The sequence below is a fragment of the Candoia aspera genome, chromosome 7 (genome assembly GCF_035149785.1).
Source record: "Candoia aspera isolate rCanAsp1 chromosome 7, rCanAsp1.hap2, whole genome shotgun sequence".
Classification (NCBI taxonomy): domain Eukaryota; kingdom Metazoa; phylum Chordata; class Lepidosauria; order Squamata; family Boidae; genus Candoia; species Candoia aspera.
The window spans coordinates 41,922,482-41,936,076 of record NC_086159.1 but is presented as its reverse complement, the minus strand read 5'-3'; the positions used below and the strand labels follow the sequence as shown (position 1 = coordinate 41,936,076).

The window sequence follows — 13,595 nt, the reverse complement described above, 5'->3', positions numbered from 1 at the left end:
ATGGCCTTTTCAAACTTTGTCTTTTTTTTTTTAAAAAAAGGACAATCAGCTAATTCAAACAAATAACTAATTTGTTCTTAGTGTTTGGACCATATGAAACTGTTGAAGGATTTCTGTGGCTTTACAGAAAAATTCATAGACTGTAGTCTAAGCCAGGTATTCTCAGGCTATAACAAACTGCATGGGAGAGATTTGGCAAAGCAAATTCCAGGCAAAGGGAGGTAGGAGGACCACGTACTTTATGTGCATCATATATGGCCGGGGAAAGAAATGATACTGAAAAAAAAAATCATGGTTACATCATTGCATTATTTCACCATCAGCTGTTGTGATCCTGGGTGGAGGTCTAGATAGTCAGTTAATCTATGTTTACTAATCAGTTAGACATAATTAGTTTTCAACAATATGGTTGTCATATTCATCTGATACTTAAGATAACTAAGTTATTTCTGCTGAGTGAGCAAATATGCACTAAAGAGGGTGTGGACTCATAACGCAGGGTTTGAGAAATATAGCCACCAAGTATTATCACTGAACTAATTGCTTTCACAATAGAAGTATAATTTCCTTAACTCCAGTCTCCATCTTTATTTACTGTATGTATTTATTTGCTTTGTAATTGATGTCTGTGTGTTTACTTGGCATTATTTGATTTGGCCATGAGCCTTTTGGAATCTGATGGAATCTGATCTCATTTCACTTCATCTGTTCCCTTTTGAGTGATTGTTATATCCTACTATAGAAAAGAGGCATAACACTTTAATAAAGTTTAATGTTCCACCTGCTTGTTTTAAGAAGACAGATCTAGGAGACGTGAATTAGAAGTTTTAATATCCTGGTTTTAAATATAGGTTGCACAACAGCTAATTATACTTTGCACTTGTTTAAGTTGATATTAATAAAAATAAAGAGCTTAATATACTCTGTTTATGGGATGTTCAGTCTTTTTCTCTACTGTACATAAGCCTGATACAAGATTGTTTATTTTGTGACACACAATATCATGGTATTTCGGTATTCAAAACTTATTGGATGGGAAGTTGAATCTTATTTCAATATTGGCTATGGATAGAGTCATATATTATACCTGAAGTAGCCCTCTAACTTAGAGGTGACACAAACAACAGAGTTCATGAAAAATTACAAAAGACATTCTACTTTTTCCTCTTAATGTTTGTCATATGAGTGATTATTTCAACCCGATTATCGTCAGGGCTACCCTTGTCTACAAACATATAAAATTAGATAGTCTACCTGTCTGATCAGTCAGGAATACAAAATATGGTACTCATGGACACCTCCCTTGTGATTATAATTATTCTTAGTTATTTTAATTTAAACAATTGGAAGCTAGTAAGCAGCAATTCCTAGCTTTATCTTTATTTTCAAGAATTATTCTAGGCCCTTTATATAAATATTCTCAAAAATATGAATTTAATAATGAGTTGTTGCAATGCAGTGCTTTAGTTAGAAGCATGCTCACTGACCCAGGGAAAAAGGGTAAGTACTCTAAGTTGTGTGGCAACTTGAAGTCCACACAACTTAGAGTTGCCAAGGTTGAGGAACCCTGTTCTAGGAAATAGGTGTTTTCTAATGGTAATACCTATTAAGGCAGCCATTTTGTGAAGAGGCCAGTCATCTTAATAGTTGCATTGCATTGTGCCCCAATTTCAAACATGCCCAGCAGCCCCCAATGTTTCTCAGTCTGTGACCTTCATATTCTTCATATTCATTGCAAATACATTTTACAATTTCTGTAGTAATGATTTTAGAGTGAAGAATCTGTAGTGAACGACACTGAAAATTGTGATAGTTCTGCCTTACCCAGTTGTGAAAGAAATCTCTGTGTTACTTACTTAACATTGTTAGAAAAAAACTATTTTTAGGGGATATTTCATTGCAATAAGCTAACTCATTTGGCAGAACTTGAGATTGTTAAAACTTCACGTCAACCAAATCTTTCAGGCCAAATAAAATGTTTATTTCTCTATTGTGTGAGAAATATTCTGTTCCTCTGGCACTGGATGTCTAGTGCAGTTCATTAATATGATAAATTAACTCTTTCAAATAGCTGAGAATAACACAATTCTTCTGAATAATACCAATTTTTAAAGAAAATCTTTATAAAAATATGTTGGTTACATTTTATGTATTTGACTTTAACTAGCTATATGCTTCAGTGTCTTCTGCCTTGTTACTGAAGGCGTTAAAGCTCTAGATTAAAGTTTAATAACTCCTCTTAGCAAAATAGCATTTGTTCCAAAGTTCTAATATTTTTAAAAAGAGGCTTGTTAAATTGTCTCCAGCGATCTTCCAAACCAAAGTGGGGTGGGGGGAGGAAAGTTAGATTTTCCCAGTTTTATAAAACTGGATGAAAATGAAAGTTGATCACCATGGGGCGAGAAAAATAACAGTGGCTCTTTTATTGTTTTTCTGTCCCTAGAAAGACCAATTAGAAAAGGCTGCAGATATCACTATTGCCAACTATAGTTTTGAAAAGGAAGGTATCCGTAGAGTGTGAGGCACATGGGAGGAGATACCAGCCAGTGTTTCTTTGGGCTTGCAAACATATTGGAACGTAATACAAAACCAAAGCTTCACAGCTTAATATACTGCTAGCTCTCTTTTAGTGTTAGGTTTCCTATGAAAGGAAGCAAGACTGCTTCTACATAGTTTAACATAGTATATAGAAAGTTAGCAGAGAACATTTGAGGTGTTTGCTTTAAGGTGTTGCAAGGGTCTTTTTATTTTTGCTGAAATGTATTAACAATTAACAAAAATGGCTGGAGGCAGAGGTAGATCTATGGTAGATAATTTAATGAAAATATTGTAATTTCTTTTAAAGATATCCTGACATTTGGAAAGTACAACACAGCTAGAGAGAGAAACTTTCCTCATCTTGCCTTTTGGCATTTTAAAGTTTAAACTGTATGGCTATCATACCTGGGCTACGAAAATCCAGACAACCTGTAAGTGGTAGTAGAGAGACACAAAACCTCTAATTCTTTGCTGCCATCTGGTGATTGCTAGATGTTTGTAGGCTATGTATGGTACTTAACTGAGGTGTGCGATCATTCTCTGGTCTGCTCTCCATTTCACTCTGTCCTAGCTCTGACAAAGTTTTACTTGGCACAGCTCCATGTCCTGAGTTTCTTTCCCAGAAATTATCTTGCAGGGCAACAGTCATACCTGTGACATTTCATTGGTGAAAGAAGTGTTGCACATTGTTTTTTCCTTGTACAACCCTTATAGAATAAAACTAGCATTTTCTGAATAAGCAACTTTTCTTAATGGTGCTTTATCCTCTGAATGGTTAGCAGGGTCACATTTAATGCATGATGGAGCTGTCACAATACGATCTGTTCTATTCTCTTGTTTAAATATTATTTCACCTTGATTAATAAATGTTATTAATTGATTTCACCTTGAATATCCTAATGATGTTCTTGATAAATCTTCGGTTAGGGTTAGTTTTTATTTTACCACTGCAAAAACTGCTGTAGTCTCAGCCTGTTGCTATGAGAATTTTCCATAGTCTTCATGGGAATAAAACATGTGTTGTGGTTGTAGGTCAGGATTGTCATTCATACTAAATAGTTGCTGAATATATGTCTTTTATGAGCAGGGGAAATGTATGCATATCTTTAGGGCTTCCATTGGTCATTTCCATATAGTTACAAAGAGAGTTAAAATGCTCTGAACATTTTTTGTTGTAAAAATAGACAACAGCCCTTTGAATCCTGTACTGAATTTTCTTTTAACTAATTTGTGATCCTTACCCCCAAATAAGTAGAGCTTAATTCTGAGTCAGATCCATAGAACTGTACTGTATATCAGGAATTCCTGTAGAGTTCTTTGAACTTTCTTCCATGTAAATTCATATAGAACTGTGTGCTACTACCAAGGGATAGAAGCATCAAACTTGTTCCATAAAATAATAATAAATGCATCTGGCACATTTAAAAAGTATATAAAATAAATGTCAGAATGTTTTAAACTATAAATTATATCCATTTCTCCCCTTCTCTAGTTCTCATTATGCTTTAGATGGCAACAAAATAAAATATTTATGAAAACAGATTCATTGATCTATTCATAATGGAGCACAGGACGTATTTCTTAAGTGACTTTTCAGCACCCTGTAGGAGGAGAATGGCATTTTCTCCTGTTTTGCTGTAGATACTCACAGTAAAACATTGTTAGAGTTTGTATTACTCGAAAATTGATACCCAAGCATTCCCAGAACTTAATCTTTGTACTATCATGTTTTTAATTAGGAACGGATTGCTGTAATGTAATCCAATAAAACAACAAAACTGATTCTTAGTAGAACAGAACGAAGTAAATGATACAAAAGTGAACTGTTTACTATGAGTATGTTCTTCAAAAGCTGCATTTGCGCCATTCATAATAGATTTTAACTGAAATCAAAGAGAAGTAGCACCATCCTTTGTACTACAATTTTTATAGAAGTTAAATGCCCCTTTTGTTCTACTTATTGAAAGGTTTACTCAGGACATTTGGCAGGTAAACAGAAAATATACCTTCAATAAACAGTTATGTAATTTATTTATACTATGTATTTACAGAAACTGCTCTTTATGTATCTATAACGATTCAGCCATCCAGTCCCCGCAGCAGTATTTCCATTAGCTCCTACCCTATGATATAGACAACTGCTCATTACCCAAGGAGAGAAAATCTTTTTATTCCATCCTGCTTGCATACTAAATCTGAGGATGTCCCAGTCATAGTTCTGTAAATTGGGAATGTATACTATGTATGTACAAAAATAGAGACCTCTCTACGGTGGCATTCCAATTTTGGATTGCCTTCCTGAGGGAAATATGTCCAGACAATGCTATACTCTTCTTGATTCTAAGTCAGTCTGTCCTTTATTATGTCAGAATTCCACATAAAGGTGTTAAGTCAAAATGTTTTTATTTGTCCAAGATATTTAAACAGATAATATTTTTAGTATGGAAGAAAGAAAGTAATTTCATTGTTGAAACTACAGGTGATAACATTAGATAATTGTATTTTTATACCAATGCTGAATAATGTCAATCAATGTAGGTTTTTTGTACTGATATGTTAAATGTTTTGATTTCTAATATTGCATTCAAATTTGGAATTTGTTATGGCCTGTCCTGGGATCCTGTTGTGTAAAAATGTATTTTAGCATGAAATATTAGGAATAATTTTTTCATTTTGCCTATAATGAAGCCACTGGCAATCCATGCTGAGGATGCAGTATTATTAGAGAGGTAGTGTTGGAATTTCTATTGATGATCTCCACATGGCTCATGAGGCAACAAGAAACACCATGGTGTCCAGTTAAATATTTCCTTCTTCCCAATTTACAGAGCAAAAAAGAGATTGGATGGAACTTTTTTGTATTGTTTCCAGATTTTTTTTTTCAGTAGTTTTATTAGTAGCTGAAGCTGCTGCTCTTTGTTTCATGGATTAATTTTACAAGATGCAATATTTAAACATATTATATTAATTAAATTATACATTAATACAGCTAACTGTTAATGATTTTAAGACCCGCAGTTAAGCTTATGTTTTTGAATACATTCAGACAGAATAATTGTTTTATTGAGCTATGATATACTTCATGTTGGAAATGCAAGCCCATTCTGGTAACTTGCCTGGATTTTTTGGCCTGTTTCCCTGTTGCTTAGCAACACCATGCTGTTACAAAGAAACTGGTACAAAGTTAGAGCAGTCTTGTTTTGGTAGTTTAATGGAAAGATAGAAGATAGGCTTATAAGAAGCAAGGAAATATTTTTGTTTTTGTTTCCTATCACTGCAAATTGGCTTCACATGACAGATCATAGTACTTCTTTTTTTGTATTTTGCCTTAAAAGGAAAATATACCTCTGAATCAATGATTACATAACTTATGATATAAAAATAGCATTTCATTATTCATCTCTGGGGCTGTATCAAGTAAGATTAGGGGGACAGGGAAGTCCCTTTTCAGTCACGGAAAAACATTTTTCTCCTTTGTCATAGCAATGAGCCAGTCTACAAACTCAGGAAAGGAGTTTTGCTCAGTAGTATAGAATATTTTACACAGAGATTCTGTCCCCAGCCTCTGCACTTAAAGCAACTACATTAGAAAGATTTCTGCCTGAGAGTTTGAAAGGTTGCTGACAGCTAGCATAGCCATGGTTCTACAGAATGCTTAACCATGGGTTTGTTTAATATGTTACAATGGCTGTTGGCATTTAAGATTAACCCATAATATGTAGATTATCACACTAAGTTGAAAGCAAACAACTTTATGGATTAGTGTGACTGACTGTGGGCTAAATGATCAAATCTTATGGCTTGTAAGGCTGACTGGAAGTCTGGTTGGGTAGTCTGCTAGATGAATTGATTCATGAACAGACACGTTGACATTAAACACTGTATTCCATGCTGTATGTGTATGTTAATGGGGGCTGACTACTTTAATTTGGCCCTTTAAAATACTTTGTGGCAATTTTTTACATGCTGTTTCAATACCATTTTAACATTTAATACATTGTTGTTTCTTCCATATTTTCTTTCTTTAAAAATGTTAATACTTCAGTGACATTTGTAAAAAGCAGTGTATAACTACCACATATAAAATAATGGAAAAACCTTAGGGCAGATCCAGATTTAAATCTCTGATCAGCCATATAAGCCCACTGGTCAACTTTGGACCAGTCATTCTCTGTCAGTCCAGATTATTTCATTGGAAGTTGTTGAGGTGATAAAATGGAGATCCCCATCTAAGGCCTCTTACCACCACCACTACTACTACTACTACAATATCATCATGATCATGATCATCATGATCATCATGATCATCATCATCATTATCATCATCATCTTCTTTCACAGTTGCCAAAAGTTTGTTTCTACTTCATTTCAGATGCTGATACTACAGCCTTTCAGAACTTAGGCCTATAGTAACTGAAGTCATGCCTCTTCCCATATATTCTTACCAATGCACTAAAGGCATCACTGGAGGTGCTTCTCTCCCATGTTAATGTGCAGTTAGGGGCTGCCTGGGAATAATGGTAGCCCCAGCCATGTTGTCATGTTCGCCGTTTCAATGTCTTTGATACATCGTAACGTTTCGCATGTCATTAGCTGGATGCGTGTTTCATCTTTCTTGGGAGGATGGGAGTCTTTATCTTTTGGCTTTGCTCTGGAATGTATTTGCATTATCTACTGTGTTCAAGGTTACTTTCCCAGGCTAGCAACTCTGACGATTGCTAGCACCTGTGACGGGCGGGGCTGTTACGAGGGAGGCGGGATACGTTTGCACCAAGGGTTTAAGTTTGTATTTGGCGCGCTTTTGCTCATTCTCAGCTTTCTCTGTATTTGTCCTAAGTTCCTTAATAAATCAGATTTCATATAGCAGCCTCTTGTGAGTCTGAGTATTTGGGCTGGGGCAATCATTACATAAAGCTGAGAATCTAAGATCCCAACTCTGCTGGCCCCTGTCCAGGAAAAGGCAAGTTGTCTAACCCTGTGAGGGAGAGCGCCAGCAATGACCGAACCCGACATCGTGATGATGGAAGAAGGGGAGCTGGACTCGACCGTGAGGCGACCCGACCGACCGTCCCAAGTGGGGGAGCTGTCAGCCATCCTAGAAGAGGCGAGCTCCGAGTCGGAGGGTGAAGCCGGGGGCATGAAAACTGCCCCGGAGACTACCGTAACCTCCCCGGGTGAGCTGGTCACCTGGGATGAGACCCAAGGGGATGTCTCGGTGGCGGGGGGCCCATCCTGGAGGCAGAGGTACCCATTATCCCCCACAGTGGTTCAGGTGCAGCCCAAAGAAGGCTCCCCCACCCCGGATCGTATCCGGGTGCTGGAGTCAAAAATGGACTCGTTGGAAACCATACTGAAGCAGCTGAGTCTAGACGTGACCTCGTTGAGAGAAACCCGGGAAGGCTCCAGCCAACGGCATTCGACCCCTTCGTCCCATGGGCAGTCCCCGGAGTGGAGACGGACGGCGCAGATGCGCGAGGGGGACCAGATGGTCCAGATGGAAATAGCATCATTGCCTGTGCAGCCGCCGCCGGGCCCCGCGCCGCCACTAGCCTGGGAAGCGCAAACCCCTGTGGCCCCGGTGGCGGGGCGCAGCCCAGCGGGGGGCGGGATGAGAGACTTCCCTGTCAAGTTTGATGGGGATCCGACCAAACTCTCATTTTTCCTGACGAATGCTAAAGCCTACATGGAGGAATGGGGGTCGCTTTTTCAATCGGAAAAGGCAAAGATCATCACCATTGCCACCAAACTGAAAGGGAGGGCGGCAGACTGGTATGTCCAGATGTGCCAGTCGGAAGCGCCTGAACTGGAGAAATTCAACGAGTTCCTCTGGGCGTTGAGGCAACACTTTGAGGATCCCCTGGCGAAAGAGAGGGCAAAGTGAGCTCTGAAAGAACTTAAGCAGGGGTCGAGATCCGTGGCTGATTACGCGCTAGAGTTCAATGCGCTTGCTGGGAAGGTGGATGACTGGTCCCAAGCCACCATCATCGAGTTATTCAAGGATGGCCTGAACACAGAGGTGCTGCGCTGGTCCTTGGGGAGAGATGACCCATATACGCTGTACGAGTGGATCCAGCTGGCGGGAAGGGCTGAGCATGCCCATGAGATCTTCGCCCATTGAAGGACTGCCAAATCGGGGTGGGAGGCGAAGCCCAGTCGCCCACCGAGCACCGGGGGGCGACCCAGGCAACGACCCTGGGACGAGGAGCGAGAGAAGCGGTATGCAAAAGGCCAGTGTCTGCGATGTGGTAAGGAGGGGCATCGAGTGGTGGCGTGCCCGAAGGCAAAGGGAGAGGAACGGCTTGGCAAGCCGCCGACGAAGTCCCCTTCCCTGCCGAGGAAGCAGAAAGCAGCGGTGGCTGAAAGCGAGGGAGACAATGTGATGTTCTACGAGGATGAGGGTGAGCCCGAACTACTGCAGCCGGCGGGAAACGCCAGCCACCTGCTTTAAAGGGCGCCGCAGGGCAGGTGGTGGAAGAAGGGCGCGAGCCTTCATCGGTGAGTGGCAGTTACCGCATTCTCACGGTGAAGTTGAAGTTGGGCTCCCGATCCAAGACTGTAGAAGTATGGGCCATGATCGATTCGGGGTGTTCCAGGTGTCTAATGCACCCTGATGTGGTAGCGGCTCTGGAGCTACCCACTTTCCCTTTACAGCGACCCATCGCCTTTACACAGCTGGATGGGTCCATGGCAGGGGGCAAGCCGGTCACCCATTTCACAGGGCGGGTAGCCTTGCAGCTGGGCAGCCACCGGGAAGGTTTGTCTTTTGTCGTGGCTCTGGTAGGGGGTCCCCTGGTGGTGTTGGGGGTGCCCTGGTTGGTTCAGCAAAATCCCCAAATAAACTGGGTCTACTGGACTATCATGTTTAGGGATGGGTTTTACCAAGCGACAGAAGGGAAGGGTACCCCAGAGGAGATGGTGGGGGTTGCGGCAGCTGCGACTCCGCATTGCCCGGCCCCTCCTCTGGAAGGCTTGCCGCCAGAGTACCGGATGTTTGCTGATGTGTTTGGCGAAAAGGAAGCGGATCAATTGCCCCCTCATCGTAAAACGGATTGTGCCATTGAGCTGGTGCCCAACACCCAATTGCCCAAGCCAAAGATTTATTCCATGACGCAAAAGGAACTAACTCTGTTGAGAGACTTTGTGGACAAAAATTTGGCGCGTGGATTCATTGAGCCAGCGAATTCACCGGTGGGGGCGCTGGTCCTCTTCCGCCCCAAAAAGGATGGGACATTGTGACTTTGTACCGATTTCCGCGGATTAAATGCCATCTCAATTTCCAATAAATATCCCCTGCCATTGATCAAGGACATGTTGTCACATCTGGCTAAGGGAAAAATCTTCTCTAAACTCGATTTAAGAGAAGCCTATTATCGGGTACGAATCAAGGAGGGCGATGAGTGGAAAACTGCCTTCAATTGCCCGTTGGGTGCATTCCAGTATAAGGTGTTACCTTTTGGTCTGGCCGGGGCCCCTGGGGTATTTATGCAATTGATCAATGAAGTACTGCATGAGCATCTGTTTAAGGGGGTATTGGTGTATTTGGATGATGTATTGATTTATACTGAAACCATGGAAGAACATGTCTCTCTGGTAAAAAGGGTGCTGAGTAAACTCAGATCAGCAGAATTGTATGCCAAACTGTCTAAATGTGCCTTTCACCAGACGCAAATTGACTATTTGGGGTATAGAATTTCGGATAAAGGCATTGAAATGGACCCTGCTAAGGTGCAAGCTATCATGGACTGGGAAAGTCCCCGCACCCGCAGGCAACTTCAAAGTTTCCTGGGGTTCAGTAACTACTACAGATTATTCATAAGGGGATTCGCTGAAATTGCCTTGCCACTAACCGAATTGCTCCAAACCAAGGGTTTGGGAGACACTCGAAGAGTAAAGAATTCAGGGGCGCTGTTGCGCTGGACGCCTACTTGTCAAACGGTGTTTGAGCGGCTCAAGGCAGCTTTTATCAAAGAACCCATTTTGCAACACCCCGATCCCTCGAAACCTTTTGTGGTTCAGGCTGATGCCTCCGATTATTCCATTGGGGCATTGTTGATGCAACAAGACGGGACAGGATGCCTCAAGCCATGTGCCTACCTGTCCCGCAAATTCTCCGAGACTGAGCGGCGTTGGCATGTATGGGAGAAAGAGGCATTCGCAGTAAAAGCCGCATTAGAAGCTTGGCGGCATCTGTTAGAGGGGGCGAATCATCCCTTTGAGGTGTGGACTGACCATAAAAATTTGGAGGCTCTTAGCACCCCTCGAAAACTGAGCCCAAAACAAGTCCGTTGGGCTCAATTTTTTAATCGGTTCAACGTTCAATTGAAGTTTATTCCGGGGAAAGAGAATTTCCTGGCTGATGCATTGTCAAGGCAACCTCAAGACTCTGGGGCAGCACCAGAAGTGGTTAGCACCCTGTGGACGGCGCCCCAATTAGGTATGCAGGCTGTGACGCGTAGCCAAACACGCGCGCAGCAGCCACCCGCTGCAGACGCCGCCCAACTGACCGCTTTGTCAATTCCTTCCCAGTTGCAACAAAAGTTTCTAAAAGAGCTGAAAACAGATACTTGGCTGCTGGCAAATAAAGACAATGTTACTTTTGCCCAAGGCTTCGCTTGGAAATCCAACCGCCTCTATGTCCCTGAAAGCCTAAGAAAAGAGGTGTTATTACGTTCGCACAATGACAAACTAGCAGGTCACTTCGGGTTTGTGAAAACCCTACACCTCGTTTGGAGGCAGTTCTGGTGGCCCACATTACGCAAAGATGTCAAGGACTACATTGCCTCCTGCACTGTTTGTGCGATGTCTAAGCGCAAGGGGGGGAAGCCTCAGGGGCTGCTGCAGCCGGTGGCTGCCCCATCTTGCCCATGGGATGAAATTTCCATGGACTTTATTGTTGAATTACCACCCAGTCAATGCAAGACTGTCATTTGGGTGGTCAAAGACTATTTCTCAAAACAAGCCCACTTCATTCCTTGCGTGTCCATTCCGTCGGCACGTCAATTGGCTCGCCTCTTTCTAGTACACGTGTACAGGTTACACGGATGTCCATCCCACTTGATTTCGGACAGGGGCACACAATTTACTTCGCAATTTTGGCGGGCGTTCCTCAAACTCTTAGGAACGAAGCAAGCCCTATCCACGGCGTGGCATCCACAAACGGACGGGGCCACAGGGGCTTTAAATTCTACTCTGGAGCAGTACCTTCGAGCTTTTGTGAATTACCAGCAGGACAACTGAGTAGACCTCCTCCCTTTTGCAGAAGTGGCTTACAACAATGCGGTTCATCAAAGCACCAGTCAAACCCCTTTTCGTGTTGCCCAAGGCAGAGACTTTGTACCTATCCCGGATTTACCGCAACCTCCAGCCGGCTCAACCACCCCGGGTGATTGGGCAACGCAACTAGCAGACTCCTGGCCAGTGATTCAAAAGGCATTAGCTGATGCACAATTGGATTACAAACATTATGCTGATCAGAAGCGTGCTCCTCAGCTGGCGTTTCAAGTCGGAGACTCGGTCTACCTTTCCACTAAGTTCATTAAGTCCTCACAACCTTCTAAGAAACTAGCCCCTAAATTTGTGGGTCCTTTCCCCATTACCGCTCAAATTAACCCTGTGACTTTTAAACTTGACTTGCCTCATAATCTCAAACGCTTACACCCTGTTTTTCATTGCAGTTTGCTCAAACCGACTATTCATTCTGACCGCTGGCATCACCAACCTCCACCTCCAACCCCCATCATGATTGACGGTCAGCAACACTTTGAAGTTAAAGAAATTTTAGATTCTAGACGCCTTCGCAATACTCTGCAATACTTAGTTCGCTGGAAGCATTTCCCTCATCCGGAGTGGGTCGCTGCACCAGATGTGGCTTCTCCTGTCCTAGTGGCCCGTTTCCACTCCGCTTATCCCACTAAGCCGGGTCCCTAGGTGTATTTTTGGGGAGGCGGTATGTCATGTTCGCCGTTTCAATGTCTTTGATACATCGTAACGTTTCGCATGTCATTAGCTGGATGCGTGTTTCATCTTTCTCGGGAGGATGGGAGTCTTTATCTTTTGGCTTTGCTCTGGAATGTATTTGCATTATCTACTGTGTTCAAGGTTACTTTCCCAGGCTAGCAACTCTGATGATTGCTAGCACCTGTGATGGGCGGGGCTGTTACGAGGGAGGCGGGATACGTTTGCACCAAGGGTTTAAGTTTGTATTTGGCGCGCTTTTGCTCATTCTCAGCTTTCTCTGTATTTGTCCTAAGTTCCTTAATAAATCAGATTTCATATAGCAGCCTCTTGTGAGTCTGAGTATTTGGGCTGGGGCAATCATTACATGTAATGCCACCTACAGCAAGATACATGGAACACCTAGCAAAGATCTTTTTATTCTCCTTCCTTATATCAATAGCTTACTATTTTAAAGGCTTCAATGAAGCTATTTTGCCTGCTGCTCATGGTTTTACTGTGTGTGTGTGTGTAATGTTTAATAAAGTATAGCCTAGATTTTTATATGGCAATTTTAATACAATCTTCCCTTGGAAAGCTCTGTTTTCAAGTTTGCATATCAACATGTGAAATTAATAAATAAAAGAAAAATCAAATAGTTTTCTTCTTTTTATACTTTTATAATAAAAATCAAATCTATAATGAATTAATTCCACTAACTACATATTTGATTTCAAATTGTTTAAATAGTTAGCAGAATAAAATACTAAAACTTTCTGAGGGATGTCCCATTTTAGGCTGCAGGAACAAATGTATAAACATATGAAGAACCAATTCAATTGAGAGTGTTGACCAAATCATGCACTTTCGTTTAAAACTTCAAACCTATAAGGCCAATTAATAGTGCCATTTTTTTCCTCAGATTCTTCCTGTTTTGAAAGTAACATATTCTTTCTGTGCTTCTTCCTTGTAAGTAAGCATTCTGTATGTTGAAAAAAATGTCCCAAGAGGTGATTTTAAATTTCTAATAAAAATAAATGGCAAAGAAACACCGTACATGAAATATATGGTAACACAAGTAGCTCAGACTCCTTACACACAATCTCTCTCTCTCTCTCTCTCTC

General features: G+C 41.7%; 1 protein-coding gene across 1 annotated transcript in view; it reads left to right on the top strand.

The window, feature by feature from the left end:
* OTOGL (otogelin like) overlaps window positions 1-13,595 on the top strand; it is a 104,527-nt gene that overhangs the window by 45,174 nt on the left and 45,758 nt on the right. The gene's annotated exons all lie outside the window — the stretch shown is intronic.